The sequence below is a fragment of the Manis pentadactyla genome, chromosome 4 (genome assembly GCF_030020395.1).
Source record: "Manis pentadactyla isolate mManPen7 chromosome 4, mManPen7.hap1, whole genome shotgun sequence".
Taxonomy (NCBI): domain Eukaryota; kingdom Metazoa; phylum Chordata; class Mammalia; order Pholidota; family Manidae; genus Manis; species Manis pentadactyla.
The window spans coordinates 96,128,377-96,144,173 of record NC_080022.1 but is presented as its reverse complement, the minus strand read 5'-3'; positions in this window follow the sequence as shown (position 1 = coordinate 96,144,173).

The following is a 15,797-nucleotide window of genomic DNA, read 5'->3' as shown; positions in this document are numbered from 1 at the left end:
GTGCAGGCTTAGGCTCGCCCCTTAATGACAGGTTCCGCCTCAAGCTCGCACCACCTTCTGCCTCTGAATATCTCTGGGGCCACACAGACTGCTCCATTTGGAGATGGGTGGTTGGGTGATTAATTCACTCTGGGACTGCCTCATGCAGTGGAGGGGCTGGAGCTGGTGGGTCCCCGACCCAGGTCCTGCCTTTTAGGTGCACCATTCTGGGAGTGACCCAGTAAGCATCCCAGGGCTCTTTGCAGAACTGAGCCCTGTTGCTTTCAGCGGTAGTGTCCCTATTGTAACCCCACATTGGCTTGTTCTCTTTGTCTCTTTCGCTCCCTCACTCCTGCTTTGGGGACAGTTTCACAATCTATCTACATCTAAGTCTTCATCTTTGACTCTGCTTTCAGGAAACCCAACTGAAATTTATTTTGAAGGCGATAGGGGGCCCTCGAAACACTTTTTTCCTTTCTGATAATAATCCTTTAATAAACTCTAGGCAGTCTGCTGGGCAGAAAGGATGCAAGTATAACATGTCATAGTCCTTGAACTTCAGAAGCTTATAACTTCCTTCTTCTCAGTGCTTTTATTTCCACAATCTCCTTTGGCCCTCTCAGCAACCTTTCCAGGAGATAGGGCAAACATCATTATTCTCGCCTCATAGAAAAAGCAAAAGGAGATAAAGAAAGGTTAAAGCAGTTTTATAAGGTCATACAGCTAGCAAGAGGCCTTTTAAACAATGAAAATCTTTGGGCATATAAACTACCATAGTCACTCGAGAAAACAGTGTTGAAAGAGATGCGTTTGCTGTAACTTAATTATTCACTTGCCTTCATTTTATTTTCTTTGTGTTCTCCGTTTCTCCTCAACTTTTCAAATATTGTACCAGCCTTTAATCAGTGCCGTGTAATTTCTTCTGTGAAACTAGGTTAATGTACAACTTGTTAACATAACTTTCCTCTTACAGTTTAAACACCTAAGTAAACTTGAAACTTAGAAGAAGAAGAAAATTATTTGGTTGCCACTGCATAATTTTAAGCAGAATGACAAGACTGGATCTTCATTTGAAAATGACAAGTCCAAGTCTGAGGGCAGTGCGGAGGAGAAACTGGAAGGGCGACATTCTGCATTCCCTCCCTTGGTGGTTTCTCTCCCTTTCTATGGCTTTAAATAACATCTGTATGCTGATGACTCACGCATTTATATCTCTAGCCCCAAATTCTCTTCTGAGCTCCAGATTGGCATAACCAGCCCCCTAGCTGACAGCTCTACTTGGATGTCTCACAGGAGCTCAAACTCAACTTTTTCAGAATAAAATCCTGATTTCCACTCTTCTCCCATGCTGTCTCTCTGAGGTAGCCAAGCAGATGGGTCAGATAGCGGCTTGATTAATGGCATCACCACAGTCCAGCTGTTCAATCCAGAACCTGGAAGTCATTCCGGAGTCTTCTTTCTCACCCTCTGTATCTTATTTTCCAAATCTGTGTCAGACCCACCTACGTCTCCCCACCCTGGCCACCATCACCTCTTGCCTGGGCTATGGGTATAGCCTAACAGTTCTCCCCTTCTACTCTTCTTCCGATGGAGGTAGGAGTGGGGGATGGGGCATCATTGGCTTCATGTTCCCGTGTGGAGGCGCCTCCATCAGATGAATAGCCCTGGCCTCCCCCAGTGACCTGAGAGGTGAGTTTAGGAAATGGAAGAGCATTGCATGGCTTGGCTTTCTTTCAGAATGACTGTTTACCTCAGGAAGGCTGTATTAATTTTCTAATGCAGTGTAACAAATTATCCAGCTTAGCAGCTTAAAATAAACAAACTTAGCAGCTTAAAATAACACAACATGTATTATCTCACAGTTGCTGTGGGACAAGACCGTGGGCATGGTTTAGGTGGGTCTCTGTGCAACCAAGGTGTCAGCTGGACATTTTCATCTGGAGGCTCAACCAGGATAGAATCTGTTTCCAAGTTCATGTGGGTTGTTGACAGAATTCCTACTTGAAGTCATATGACTGAGAGTCTGGCTGCCAGCTGGAGACCACCCTCAGCTCCGAGGGGCCGCCTGTGGTGCTTTGCCGTGTGGGTTTCCTCAGCATGGGTGCTTGCTTCTTCAGACCACCAGGGACACGCTCTTGATCCAGCCTGCTATGACAGAGTCTGATGTAAGATGATGGAACCATGGAGTGACATGCTAACACCTTTGCCATGCAACATAACCTATCCCAGAGGGTGACAGCCCATCCATCACCTCTGCCATATTCTGCTGGTTAGAAGCAAGTCACAGGTTCCACCTGCATTCTGTGGGAAAGAATTACATGAAAACATGTTCAGCAGGAGGCAGGAAATCACTGGGGGTCCCCTCAGGGTTTGACTGCTAAAGGAACGTTCTGTGCTCTACTTTCCTAGCAAGAGGTTTGTAGTAATTCTGCCCCTTCCTCCCAGAGGACTCACTGTCATGCAGAACTGCCTATACCTGGGAGGTAAGGGCTTGGTTACTCTGTGTAATTCTGGAATAGAGTGTTAGAAAGCCTATTGTTGCCACACTTAAGCCACATTCTACAATCCAGCTTTAATCAGTAATAACAGATGCTATTCTGATTTCCTACTGTGTGAATGATTCTAGAGTCTTTCACATAATTCAGAACCCAGTTAGAAGATCGATAGATGTTATGTTTCTACCGCCTCAAACACAACATCCAACACCATTTTATTCTCCACAGAGTAGACAGAATTATCTCTTAAAAACATAAATTACAGATATTAGGAAGATAACAAGAGAATATTACAAACAACTTTATGCAATACATAAAAAATTGAGATGAAATGTACAAATTAAAGTCTTTCAAGGAGAAATAGGTAGTATTATATCTAAAAAATATATTGAATTTATAACTAAAAATCTTTCTACAAAGAAAACTCCAGACCCAAGTGGTTTCACTGGTGAATTATACCAAACATTTAAGAAAAAAATAATCCTAATTTTCTACAAATCTTCAATGAAATTGAAGGAAAGGGCAACTTCCCAACTCATTTATTTAAGGCCAGTTTTACCTTGATGCCAAAACCAGACAAAAACATTACAAGAAAAGAAAACCATAGCCCAATATCCCTCATGAACACATATGCAAAAATTCTTAAAATTGACTGGGGGCGGAAGATGGCGGCGTGAGTAGAGCAGCGGAAATCTCCTCCCAAAACAACATATATCTATGAAAATATAACAAAGACAACCCTTCCTAGAATAAAGACCAGAGGACACAGGACAATATCCAGACCACATCCGCACCTGACAGAACCCAGCAACTCGTGAAGGGGGTAAGATACAAGCCCCAGCCCGGCGGGAGCCGAGCGCCCATCCCCCCAACTCCCGGCCTGAGAAGAATAGGCAGAGCGGGAGGGAGACGGAGCCCAGGACTGCCGAACACCCAGCCCCAGCCATCCAGGCCAGAGTGCAGGGCCCGCGATACTAGGAAAACAGGGCAGCAAGAACAGTGAGCGGGCACTGGAGGCCGGGTGTCGGAGGACATAAGAAAAGCGCGCGACCATTTTTTTTTTTTTTTTGCTTTTTTGCTGTTTTGTTTTGGCGAGCGCTTTTTGGAAGTCTTAAAGGGATAGGGACCCCAATACTAGGGAAACAGGGCAGCAAGACCGGTGAGCAGCGGCCCGAGGCTGGCACCGGAGAATAAAGAAAAAACGAGTGACCACCTTTTTTCCTTAATTAAAAATTTTTTTTTTTTTAATTTAAAAATTGTTTTCTTTTTTTTTTTTTGGTGGTCGTTGTTTTGTTTTGGCAGGTGCTTTTTGGAAGTCTTAAAGGGGCAGGGCGGGACACTTAATCCAGAGGTAGGGAATCCGGGGATCTCTGGGCACCCTAACCCCTGGGCTGCAGGGAGCAGGGAGGCCCCTTACAGAGATAAATAGCCTCCCAGCAGCTCCTGCTCCAACGCGACTCCACCACTTTGGAGTAGCTGCCCGAGCTAGGCCACGCCCACAGCAACAGCGGAGATAAACTCCATAGCAGCCGGGCAGGAAGCAGAAACCCTGTCTGCGCGCAGCTGCGCAGCACAAGCCACTAGAGGCCGCTGTTCTCCCAGGAGAGGAGGGCCACAAACCAACAAGAAAGGAAGTCCTTCCAGCCGTCCCTCGTCCCAGCTCTGCAAACTATTCCTATCACCATGAAAAGGCAAAGCTACAGGCAGACAAAGATCACAGAGACAACACCAGAGAAGGAGACAGACCTAACTAGTCTTCCTGAAAAAGAATTCAAAATAAGAATCATAAACATGCTGACAGAGATGCAGAGAAATACGCAAGAGAAATGGGATGAAGTCCGGAGGGAGATCACAGATGCCAGAAAGGAGATCGCAGAAATGAAACAAACTCTGGAAGGGTTTATAAGCAGAATGGATAGAATGCAAGAGGCCATTGATGGAATTGAAATCAGAGAACAGGAACGCATAAAAGCTGACATAGAGAGAGACAAAAGGATCTCCGGGAATGAAACAATATTAAGAGAACTGTGTGACCAATCCAAAAGGAACAATATCCATATTATAGGGGTCCCAGAAGAAGAAGAGAGAGGAAAAGAGATGGAAAGTATCTTAGAAGAAATAATCGCTGAAAACTTCCCCAAACTGGGGGAGGAAATAATCGAACAGACCACGGAAATACACAGAAACCCCAACAGAAAGGATCCAAGAAGGACAACACCAAGACACATAATAATTAAAATGGCAAAGATCAAGGACAAGGAAAGAGTGTTAAAGGCAGCTAGAGAGAAAAAGTTCACCTATAAAGGGAAACCCATCAGGCTAACATCAGATTTCTTAACAGAAACCCTACAGACCAGAAGAGAATGGCATGATATATTTAATACAATGAAACAGAAGGGCCTCGAACCAAGGATACTGTATCCAGCACGACTATCATTCAAATATGACGGTGGGATTAAAAAATTCCCAGATAAACAAAAGCTGAGGGAATTTGCTTTCCACAAACCACCTCTACAGGACATCTTACAGGGACTGCTCTAGATGGGAGCACTCCTAGAAAGAGCACAGCACAAAACACCCAACATATGAAGAATCGAGGAGGAGGAACAAGAAGGGAGAGAAGAAAAGAATCTCCAGACAGTGTATATAACAGCTCAATAAGCAAGCTAAGTTAGGCAGTAAGATACTAAAGAGGCTAACCTTGAACCTCTGGTAACCACAAATTTAAAGCCTGCAATGGCAATAAGTACATATCTTTCAATAGTCACCCTAAATGTTAATGGGTTGAATGCACCAATCAAAAGACACAGAGTAATAGAATGGATAAAAAAGCAAGACCCATCTATATGCTGCTTACAAGAAAATCACCTCAAACCCAAAGACATGTACAGACTAAAAGTCAAGGGATGGAAAAACATATTTCAAGCAAACAACAGTGAGAAGAAAGCAGGGGTTGCAGTACTAATATCAGACAAAATAGACTTCAAAACAAAGAAAGTAACAAGAGATAGAGAAGGACACTACATAATGATAAAGGGCTCAGTCAAACAAGAGGATATAACCATTCTAAATATATATGTACCCAACACAGGAGCACCAGCATATGTGAAACAAATACTAACAGAACTAAAGGGGGATATAGACTGCAATGCATTCATTCTAGGAGACTTCAACACACCACTCACCCCAAAGGATAGATCCACTGGGCAGAAAATAAGTAAGGACATGGAAGCACTGAACAACACAGTAGAGCAGATGGACCTAATAGACATCTACAGAACTCTACATCCAAAAGCAACAGGATACACGTTCTTCTCAAGTGCACATGGAACATTCTCCAGAATAGACCACATACTAGGCCACAAAAAGAGTCTCAGAAAATTCCAAAAGATTGAAATCCTACCAACCAACTTTTCAGACCACAAAGGCATAAAACTAGAAATAAACTGTACAAAGAAAGCAAAGAGGCTCACAAACACATGGAGGCTAAACAACACGCTCCTAAATAATCAATGGATCAATGACCAAATCAAAATGGAGATTCAGCAATATATGGAAACAAACGACAACAACAACACAAAGCCCCAACTGCTGTGGGACACAGCAAAAGCAGTCTTAAGAGGAAAGTATATAGCAATCCAAGCATATTTAAAAAAGGAAGAGCAATCCCAAATGAATGGTCTAATGTCACAATTATCGAAATTGGAAAAAGAAGAACAGATGAGGCCTAAGGTCAGCAGAAGGAGGGACATAATAAAGATCAGAGAAGAAATAAATAAAATTGAGAAGAATTAAACAATAGCAAAAATCAATGAAACCAAGAGCTGGTTCTTCAAGAAAATAAACAAAATAGATAAGCCTCTAGCCAGACTTATTAAGAGGAAAAGAGAGTCAACACAAATCAACAGTATCAGAAATGAGAAAGGAAAAATCACTACAGACCCCACAGAGATACAAAGAATTATTAGGGAATACTATGAAAATCTATATGCTAACAAGCTGGGAAACCTAGGAGAAATGGACAACTTCCTAGAAAAATACAACCTTCCAAGATTGACCCAGGAAGAAACAGAAAATCTAAACAGACCAATTACCAGCAACGAAATTGAAGCGGTAATCAGAAAAATACCAAAGAACAAAACCCCCGGGCCAGATGGATTTACCTCAGAATTTTATCAGACATACAGGGAAGACATAATACCCATTCTCCTTAAAGTTTTCCAAAAAATAGAGGAGGAGGGGATACTCCCAAACTCATTCTATGAAGCTAACATCACCCTAATACCAAAACCAGGCAAAGACCCCACCAAAAAAGAAAACTACAGACCAATATCCCTGATGAACGTAGATGCAAAAATACTGAACAAAATATTAGCAAACCGAATTCAAAAATACATCAAAAGGATCATACACCATGACCAAGTGGGATTCATCCCAGGGATGCAAGGATGGTACAACATTCGAAAGTCCATCAACATCATCCACCACATCAACAAAAAGAAAGACAAAAACCACATGATCATCTCCATAGATGCTGAAAAAGCATTTGACAAAGTTCAACATCCATTCATGATAAAAACTCTCAGCAAAATGGGAATAGAGGGCAAGTACCTCAACATAATAAAGGCCATCTATGATAAACCCACAGCCAACATTATATTGAACAGCGAGAAGCTGAAAGCATTTCCTCTGAGATCGGGAACTAGACAGGGATGCCCACTCTCTCCACTGTTATTTAATGTAGTGGAGGTCCTAGCCACGGCAATCAGACAAAACAAAGAAATACAAGGAATCCAGATTGGTAAAGAAGAAGTTAAACTGTCACTATTTGCAGATGACATGATACTGTACATAAAAAACCCTAAAGACTCCAAACCAAAACTACTAGAACTGATATCGGAATACAGCAAAGTTGCAGGATACAAAATCAACACACAGAAATCTGTGGCTTTCCTATATACTAACAATGAACCAACAGAAAGAGAAATCAGGAAAACAACTCCATTCAGAATTGCATCAAAAAAAAATAAAATACCTAGGAATAAACCTAACCAAAGAAGTGAAAGACTTATACTCTGAAAACTACAAGTCACTCTTAAGAGAAATTAAAGGGGACACTAACAGATGGAAACTCATCCCATGCTCATGGCTAGGAAGAATTAATATCGTCAAAATGCCATCCTGCCCAAAGCAATATACAGATTTGATGCAATCTCTATGAAACTACCAGCAACATTCTTCAATGAACTGGAACAAATAATTCAAAAATTCATATGAAAACACCAAAGACCCCGAATAGCCAAAGCAATCCCTAGAAAGAAGAATAAAGTAGGGGGGATCTCACTCCCCAACTTCAAGCTCTACTATAAAGCCATAGTAATCAAGACAATTTGGTACTGGCACAAGAGCAGAGCCACAGACCAATGGAACAGACTAGAGAATCCAGACATTAACCCAGACATATATGGTCAATTAATATTTGATAAAGGAGCCATGGACATACAATGGCGAAATGACAGTCTCTTCAACAGGTGGTGCTGGCAAAACTGGACAGCTACATGTAGGAGAATGAAACTGGACCATTGTCTAACCCCATATACAAAAGTAAACTCAAAATGGATCAAAGACCTGAATGTAAGTCATGAAACCATTAAACTCTTGGAAGAAAACATAGGCAAAAACCTCTTAGACATAAACATGAGTGACCTCTTCTTGAACATATCTCCCCGGGCAAGGAAAACAACAGCAAAAATGAGTAAGTAGGACTATATTAAGCTGAAAAGCTTCTGTACAGCAAAAGACACCATCAATAGAACAAAAAGGATCCCTACAGTATGGGAGAATATATTTGAAAATGACACATTCGATAAAGGCTTGACGTCCAGAATATATAAGGAGCTCTCACGCCTCAACAAACAAAAAACAAATAACCCAATTAAAAAATGGGCAGAGGAACTGAACAGACAGTTCTCCAAAAAAGAAATACAGATGGCCAACAGACACATGAAAAGATGCTCCGCATCGCTAATTATCAGAGAAATGCAAATTAAAACTACAATGAGGTATCACCTCACACCAGTAAGGATGGCTGCCATCCAAAAGACAAACAACAACAAATATTGGCAAGGCTGTGGAGAAAGGGGAACCCTCCTACACTGCTGGTGGGAATGTAAGTTAGTTCAACCACTGTGGAAAGCAGTATGGAGGTACATCAAAATGCTCAAAACAGACTTACCATTTGACCCAGGAATTGCACTCCTAGGAATTTACCCTAAGAATGCAGCAATCAAGTATGAGAAAGATCAGTGCACCCCTATGTTTATCGAAGCACTATTTACAATAGCCAAGAATTGGAAGCAACCTAAATGTCCATCGATAGATGAATGGATAACGAAGATATGGTACATATACACAATGGAATACTACTCAGCCATAAGGAAAGGGCAAATCCAACCATTTGCAGCAACATGGATGAAGCTGGAGGGTATTATGCTCAGTGAAACAAGCCAAGCGGAGAAAGAGAAATACCAAATGATTTCACTCATCTGTGGAATATAAGAACAAAGGAAAAACTGAAGGAACAAAACAGCAGCAGAATCACAGAACTCAAGAATGGACTAACAGGTACCAAAGGGAAAGGGACTGGGGAGGATGGGTGGGTAGGGAGGGATAAGGGGGGGGAGAAGTAGGGGGGTATTAAGATTAACATGCATGGGGGGTAGGAGAAAAGGGAGGGCTGTACAACACAGAGAAGGCAAATAGTGATTCTACAACATTTTGCTATGCTGATGGACAGTGACTGTAAAGGGGTTTATAGGGGAGACCTGATATAGGGGAGAGCCTAGTAAACATAATATTCGTCATGTAAGTGTAGATTAGTGATACCAAAAACAAAACAAAACAAAAAAAAAGGACAGTTCCTGTGTGGTGACCTCCAATGAGTTCTACACAAGGGTATAAAGGGCATATACAAGTGTAGGCAAAGGGTCTGTTTGCGTTCATACAGAAATCAAAGCCTAATTGGGCTACCCCGAAAATGAACTAAGATACGATATGAAAGAGAACTTCCAACCTCAGCACTCTCTGGAAGACTCATGCCAGAAGATGATCATCAAGAAACCCCAACAAAGATCCACGCACTGCTACAGCTGTAGATGCACTCATCCCACCAGCTCCTGGACTTGCCATGGGAATGAAGGAGATATCTAAGCTGGCCTGTGCATACAGTAAAACAACAAATTGGACTGGATCTATACTGTTGGAACTCAACCAAGAATTAGGAGAAGTGCAAATTGTAGCACTCCAAAATCTTACAACTACAGACTATTTACTGTTAAAAGAACATAAGGGATGTGAACATTCCCCAGGAATGGGTTGTTTTAATTTGTCTGATTTCTCTCAGACTGTTCAAGTTCAGTTGGACAATATCCACCATATCATAAATAAGTTTTCACAAATGCCTAAGGTGCCTAACTGGTTTTCTTGGTTTCACTGGAGATGGCCGGTAATTACAGATATGCTTTGGTTATGTAACTATACTCCTATTATGTTAATGTGTGTGCGCAATTTAAGTAGTAGCTTAAAACCTATACATGCTGAAGTTACTCTACAAGAAGATAGGTCAAAGAAATAATCAAATCTTCCCATGTTTTCTTCCGCCTGCTACTTCTATAGCTTTTCTTCTTCCTTCCTAATTACAACCCTTAAATAGAATTCGTGCCTCATATCAAATTTTCCGAGTATCATAATTCTTCCAAGTGGTAAAGATACCTCAAGACAAATGCTGGGCATAGAAGCTGCAGGGCATAAATATGCAAAGAAATAAAAAGCTAACCATTTCAAACAATAAGGCTTCTCTCTCACTTACCAACATTACATTTCCCTGTATGGCCCTGGAAGATGACTGGTTAGCCAGAGATGGGTAAGATTCCTCAAGGGAGGAGCAACCAAAGACAGACACAGTCGCAGGGGGGTCATCAGGTGAGAAATTGGGGATCAACAGAGGTGAGGCTTAGAACCTCACCCCCCCATTCTGAGAGAAATCTTCTGCATACATGGATGTTTTATTGCCCTTGTCTAGCTTGGATTAACACATAGTCTACAGGCACACACCTGATCATCTACATTTGCTCTCTTACAACACTAAACTATGTTTTCTACCTTTATCTTGTATCTACCTACCACTTCAGCATTTTATTAAAAATAATAATAATAAAGAGAGAAATGTGGTATCCACATATAAATCAAGTATAAAAACCAAATGAGTATTCATATTTGAACTGACTGTTTATAGTTCATAATGCATGAGCAAAACCGAAAGTTTCTGTGATGACTGCCCTTGTACTGTTCACTGTGTAACTTATTCATTATGTAAGAATTTGTTCTCCATGTAAGAACTTGTTTGTTATGCCTCAGAAGATTGGAGACTGACGAAAATTAGGCTTGGGGTGGATTAATGATTGTGCATTGAGCATTGACTCCCCTATACAGAATTTTATTGTTATTAACAACCATTTGATCAATAAATATGAGAGATGCCCTCACACAAAAAAAAAGGACAGACTTCCAATGGTAAAATAAGTAAGTAACCGGGATGTAATGTATAGCATAAGGAATATAGTCAAGATATTGTAACAGCTTGGTAGGTTGATAGCTGGAACCTAGAATTATGTATATAAATGTTTTATCACTGTGTTGTACACTTGAAACTAATGTAATGTAATACTGTGCGTCAACTACCCTTCAATAAAAAATAATTATCTAAAAAAAAAATTCTTAAAATTGTGACAAATCAAATCCAACAATATGTAAAAATGATAGTATATACCATGACTAAATGTATTTTATCCCAGAAACATATGGTTAGTTTACAATTTAAAAAAAATTAATGTAATTCACTATATAAAAAACTGAAAAGAAAAACTATTTGTCAATATAAGGAAAACTCTCAAAAATAAGGAATAGAATAAAACTTTCTCAACTTGATAATGGTCATCTATGAAAAACCCAGGGCTATGATCATACCCAGTGTTGAAAATCCTAATGCTCTCCCACTAAGATCAGGCTATAGACAACACTATTAACTGACTTGACCTAACTACATTTATAGAATAGCACACTCCCACTCTCTCACACTTCTATTTAACATTGTACTAAAAGTTTTGGCCAGTGAAATCAGATAAAAATGTGAATAAAATGTGTGCAGATTGGAAAGTTAGAAGTGAAAATACCTTTATTCTCAGGTGACTTGATTGTCTATGTAGAAATTCTGATGGAATTACAGAATAGCTACTAGAACAGTAAGTGAGTTTAGCAAAGTTGTAAAATGCAAATGTGCAAAGATCAATTGTATCTATATATACCAGCAATTAACAATTGGAAAATGAAATTTATAAAAACAATATCATTCACAACAGCATCAAAAATATGAAATACTTAGGTATAAATCTGAGAAAAGACGTCAGAGACCTGTGCACTGAAAACTATAAAACAATGTTGAGAGAAATTAAAGGTCTAACAAATGACTTTTTCATGTATCAGAAAAGTTAATATGTACTACAAAGCCATAGTAATCAAGACAATTTGGTACTTGCACAAGAACAGACCCATAGGCCAGTGGAACAGAATAGAAAGGTCAATTAATATACAGTAAAGGAGTGATGGATATATAATGGGGAAATGACAGCCTCTTCAACAGCTGGTGTTGGCAAAACTGGACAGCTACATGTCAGAGAATGAAACTGGATTACTGTCTAACTCCATACACAAAAGTAAACTCGAAATGGATCAAAGACCTGAATGTTAAGTCATGAAACCATAAAACTCTGAGAAGACAACATAGGCAAAAATCTCTTGAATATAAACATGAACAACTTCTTCATGAAACATATCTCCATGGGCAAGGGAAACAAAAGCAAAAATGAACAAGTGGGACTGTATCAAACTAAAAAGCTTCTGTACAGCAAAGGACACCATCAGTAGAAAAAAAGGCATCCTACAGTATGGGAGAATATATTCACAAATGACATATCTGATAGGGGGTTGATATCCAAAATATACAAAGAGCTCATGCACCTCAACAAACAAAAGGCAAATAATCCAATTAAGAAATAGCAGAGGATCTGAACAGACACTTCTCCAAAGAAGACTTTCAGATGGCCAACAGGCACATGAAAGGATGCTCCACTTCGCTAATCATCAGAGAAATGTAAATTAAAACCACAATGAGATACCATCTCACACCAGTTAGGATGGCCACCATCCAAAAGACAAACAACAACAAATGCTGGTGAAGATGTGGAGAAAGGGGAACCCTCCTACACTGCTGGGAATGTAAATTAGTTCAACCATTGTGGAAAGCATATGGAGGTTTCTCAAAAAACTAAAAATAGAAATACCATTTGACCCAGGAATTCCACTCCTAGGAATTTACCCTAAGAATCCAGGAGCCCAGTTTGAAAAAGACATATGCACCCCTGTGTTTATCACAGCACTATTTACAATAGCCAAGAAATGGAAGAAACCTAAGTGTCCATCAGTAGATGGATGGATAAAGATTTAGTATATATACCCAATGGAATAATATTCAACCATAAACAAATCCTACCATTTGCAACAACATGGATGGAGCCAGAGGGTATTATGCTCAGTGAAATAAACCAAGTGGAGAAAGACAAGTACCAAATTACATCACTCATCTGTGGAGTATAAGAACAAAGAAAAACTGAAGGAATAAAACAGCAGCAGAATCACAGAACCCAAGAATGGACTAACAGTTACCAAAGGGAAAGGGACTGGGGAGGATGGGTGGGAAGGGAGGGATAAGGGGGAAAAAGGGGCATTATGATTAGCACACATAATGTAGGGGGTGCAGCACAGGGAAGGCAGTATAACACAGAGAAGATAAGTAGTGATTTTACAGCATCTTACTATGCTGATGGACAGTGACTGTAATGGGGTATGTGGTGGGGACTTGATCATGGGGGGAGTCTAGTAACTACAATGTTGCTCATGTAATTGTATATTAATGATACCAAAATAAGAAAAAAAACTTAATATGATTATAACAGCAATTCTCCCCAAATTGCTTCATAGATTCAATGCAATCCCAATCAAGATAAATTCCAGAAGTCTATGAACTGCTGAAATGAGGCAAAAACTGGAACAGCTCAAATGTCCATCAATAAATGAATGGATAAGCAAATGTGGTGTACCCATGTAATGGAATATTAGCAATAAAAAGGAGTGAACTGTTGATACTTAAAACATAGATGAATCTCAAAGTAATTATACTGGATGAAAGAAGCTAGATAGTGAAAGAATACATATTTTATGATTCCATTTATATACAACTTTAGAGAATGCAAACTAAACCACAGTGACGGCAGATCTGTGGTTGCCTGGGGAAGGCTGTGAAAGGGAGTGGTTTGGGAAGGATGGAAGGAAGAAATTATGAAGAGGCACAAGGAAACTTTCTGGGGTGATGGATATGTTCACTGTCTGTGGTGCTGGCTACATGAGTGTATGCATGTGATAAAATGGATGAAATTATATACTTTAAATATAGACAGTTAATTACATGTCAATTACTCTTCAATAAAGCTATTAAAGACAACTTTTCAAAGGCTCTCCACTTTATCTTGAATAGAATCCAAGATCCAGACTCCTGACCACACCCATAAATTTTACACACTCAGCTCCTGCCTGCCTCTCCAGCCTCATCTGGTTTTACTCCCTGTTTCTCTAGGCTTTAGTCACGCTCCTCTTTTTTTCAGTTTCTTAGATGCCCTGGAGGCCTCTGCACAGGCTGTCCCATCTGTCTGAATGCTCCCCTCCTGGCCTCTATGTCCTTTACATGACTGTCTCATTCTCGTGTTTAAGATCTCAGCTTAAGTGTCCCCTCCTGGAAGGATTTTGCTTACCACCCAATCTTTGTGGATCTTCCATTATTTTTTCTCATGAACCCTTTTGTGTCCTTCACAGCATTTAGCACAAGTTGTCATTTTTGTATTTGTATGTTTACTTATTTATTTTTTCCTCTTTTGCACAAGCTATGAGGTGCCCCAGGGCAAGGACTACACCTGGCGTGAGGGAGCTGCTCTGCATAGATTAATTCCGTGGATGAAAACAGGAGCATTAAGTCAAAGGCTTGTAGCTCTCAAAGGTGAGAAATGATGAGGGTCTGAAACAAAACAGAAGCAGGGGCAATGGGAGAAAGAAGAAGAATGGAGAGATGTTCTAAGAGTGAGAGACAATAGGTTTGAGAACAAAGAAGGAGAGTATGATGATTTCAAGATTTCCAAGTAGGGGTTCAGATCTGGACATTGTGGTAGATATCCATACAGGTTTCCCCCACTACCCAAAAGTAAAGAGTATGTATGGAGCCTTTTGTAAGTTGAAAGGACATAAAGTGAAGAAGCAGTTACCATTAATTTATGTAGAAAATTTTTTTAGCATTCCCAGATCTCAAAAGTAATTTCTCCTAGGGTTTTCTGATACCTTGGTGATGCTGGGGTTCTTGTTTGCAGAGTTGAAGAATAAACTTAGCAAACACCCAAGGTAGGAGAGCCAGGGAGAGGCTTTTATTGAGAGAGACAGTGAGAGGACAGAGCTCCTGGCTCAGGCCAGGAGGGGACAAGAGAGCCGGTGGTGGTGCATTGTCTAGGGGATTTACAGGTGGTCGAGAGATAAAGGGCTAGGAATGCATACCCGCCAGATGGTCCCAAAATGTTTATTTTTGAAGAGATACTAAGTTTCTTATCAGTGGGTTATTCTTCAAAGTTAGCTTAACACAAGAAATTTACTGCTTTGATTCTTTTCCAGGATATCGGCTTCTGTCTGGAAGCATATTAATCAAGACTGTCTGCTCAGCTTCCAAGGTGGGCTGGGTTAGTCTGTTATGTTAAGAAAACTATTTTTTCTTTTTGGGTTTTAAAATGCAATCTTATCTTTAAGATGGAATCTTTCTTGTTTTTACTATGTTGTTTGTGACTGGGCTCGCTTGCCATATTAATTGCCCAGGTTATTACTTGATTAGGGGCTAGAGGAGGAAAAGTAGCATCTGGGCAAAGTTAAAGACAAGAAGCTGCGCCTTTTAGCAGGCTAAAGTAAATTTTACAATAGCGTCCTTTAATTGACACAGTGAAGACATGGCTATGCTGAGGTACTTTCTTATCTGGGGGATGTTCAAACATTCCAGGCTAAGTTACTCCTGGCTTTTTAGTTTTAACTAATCTCACTGAAGAATGCTTATATTCCTAGTTTGATATTTTACTTTAGAGAATTAATGTGACTCTGACTTTGCTTAGTTGTTTAATACAGAGT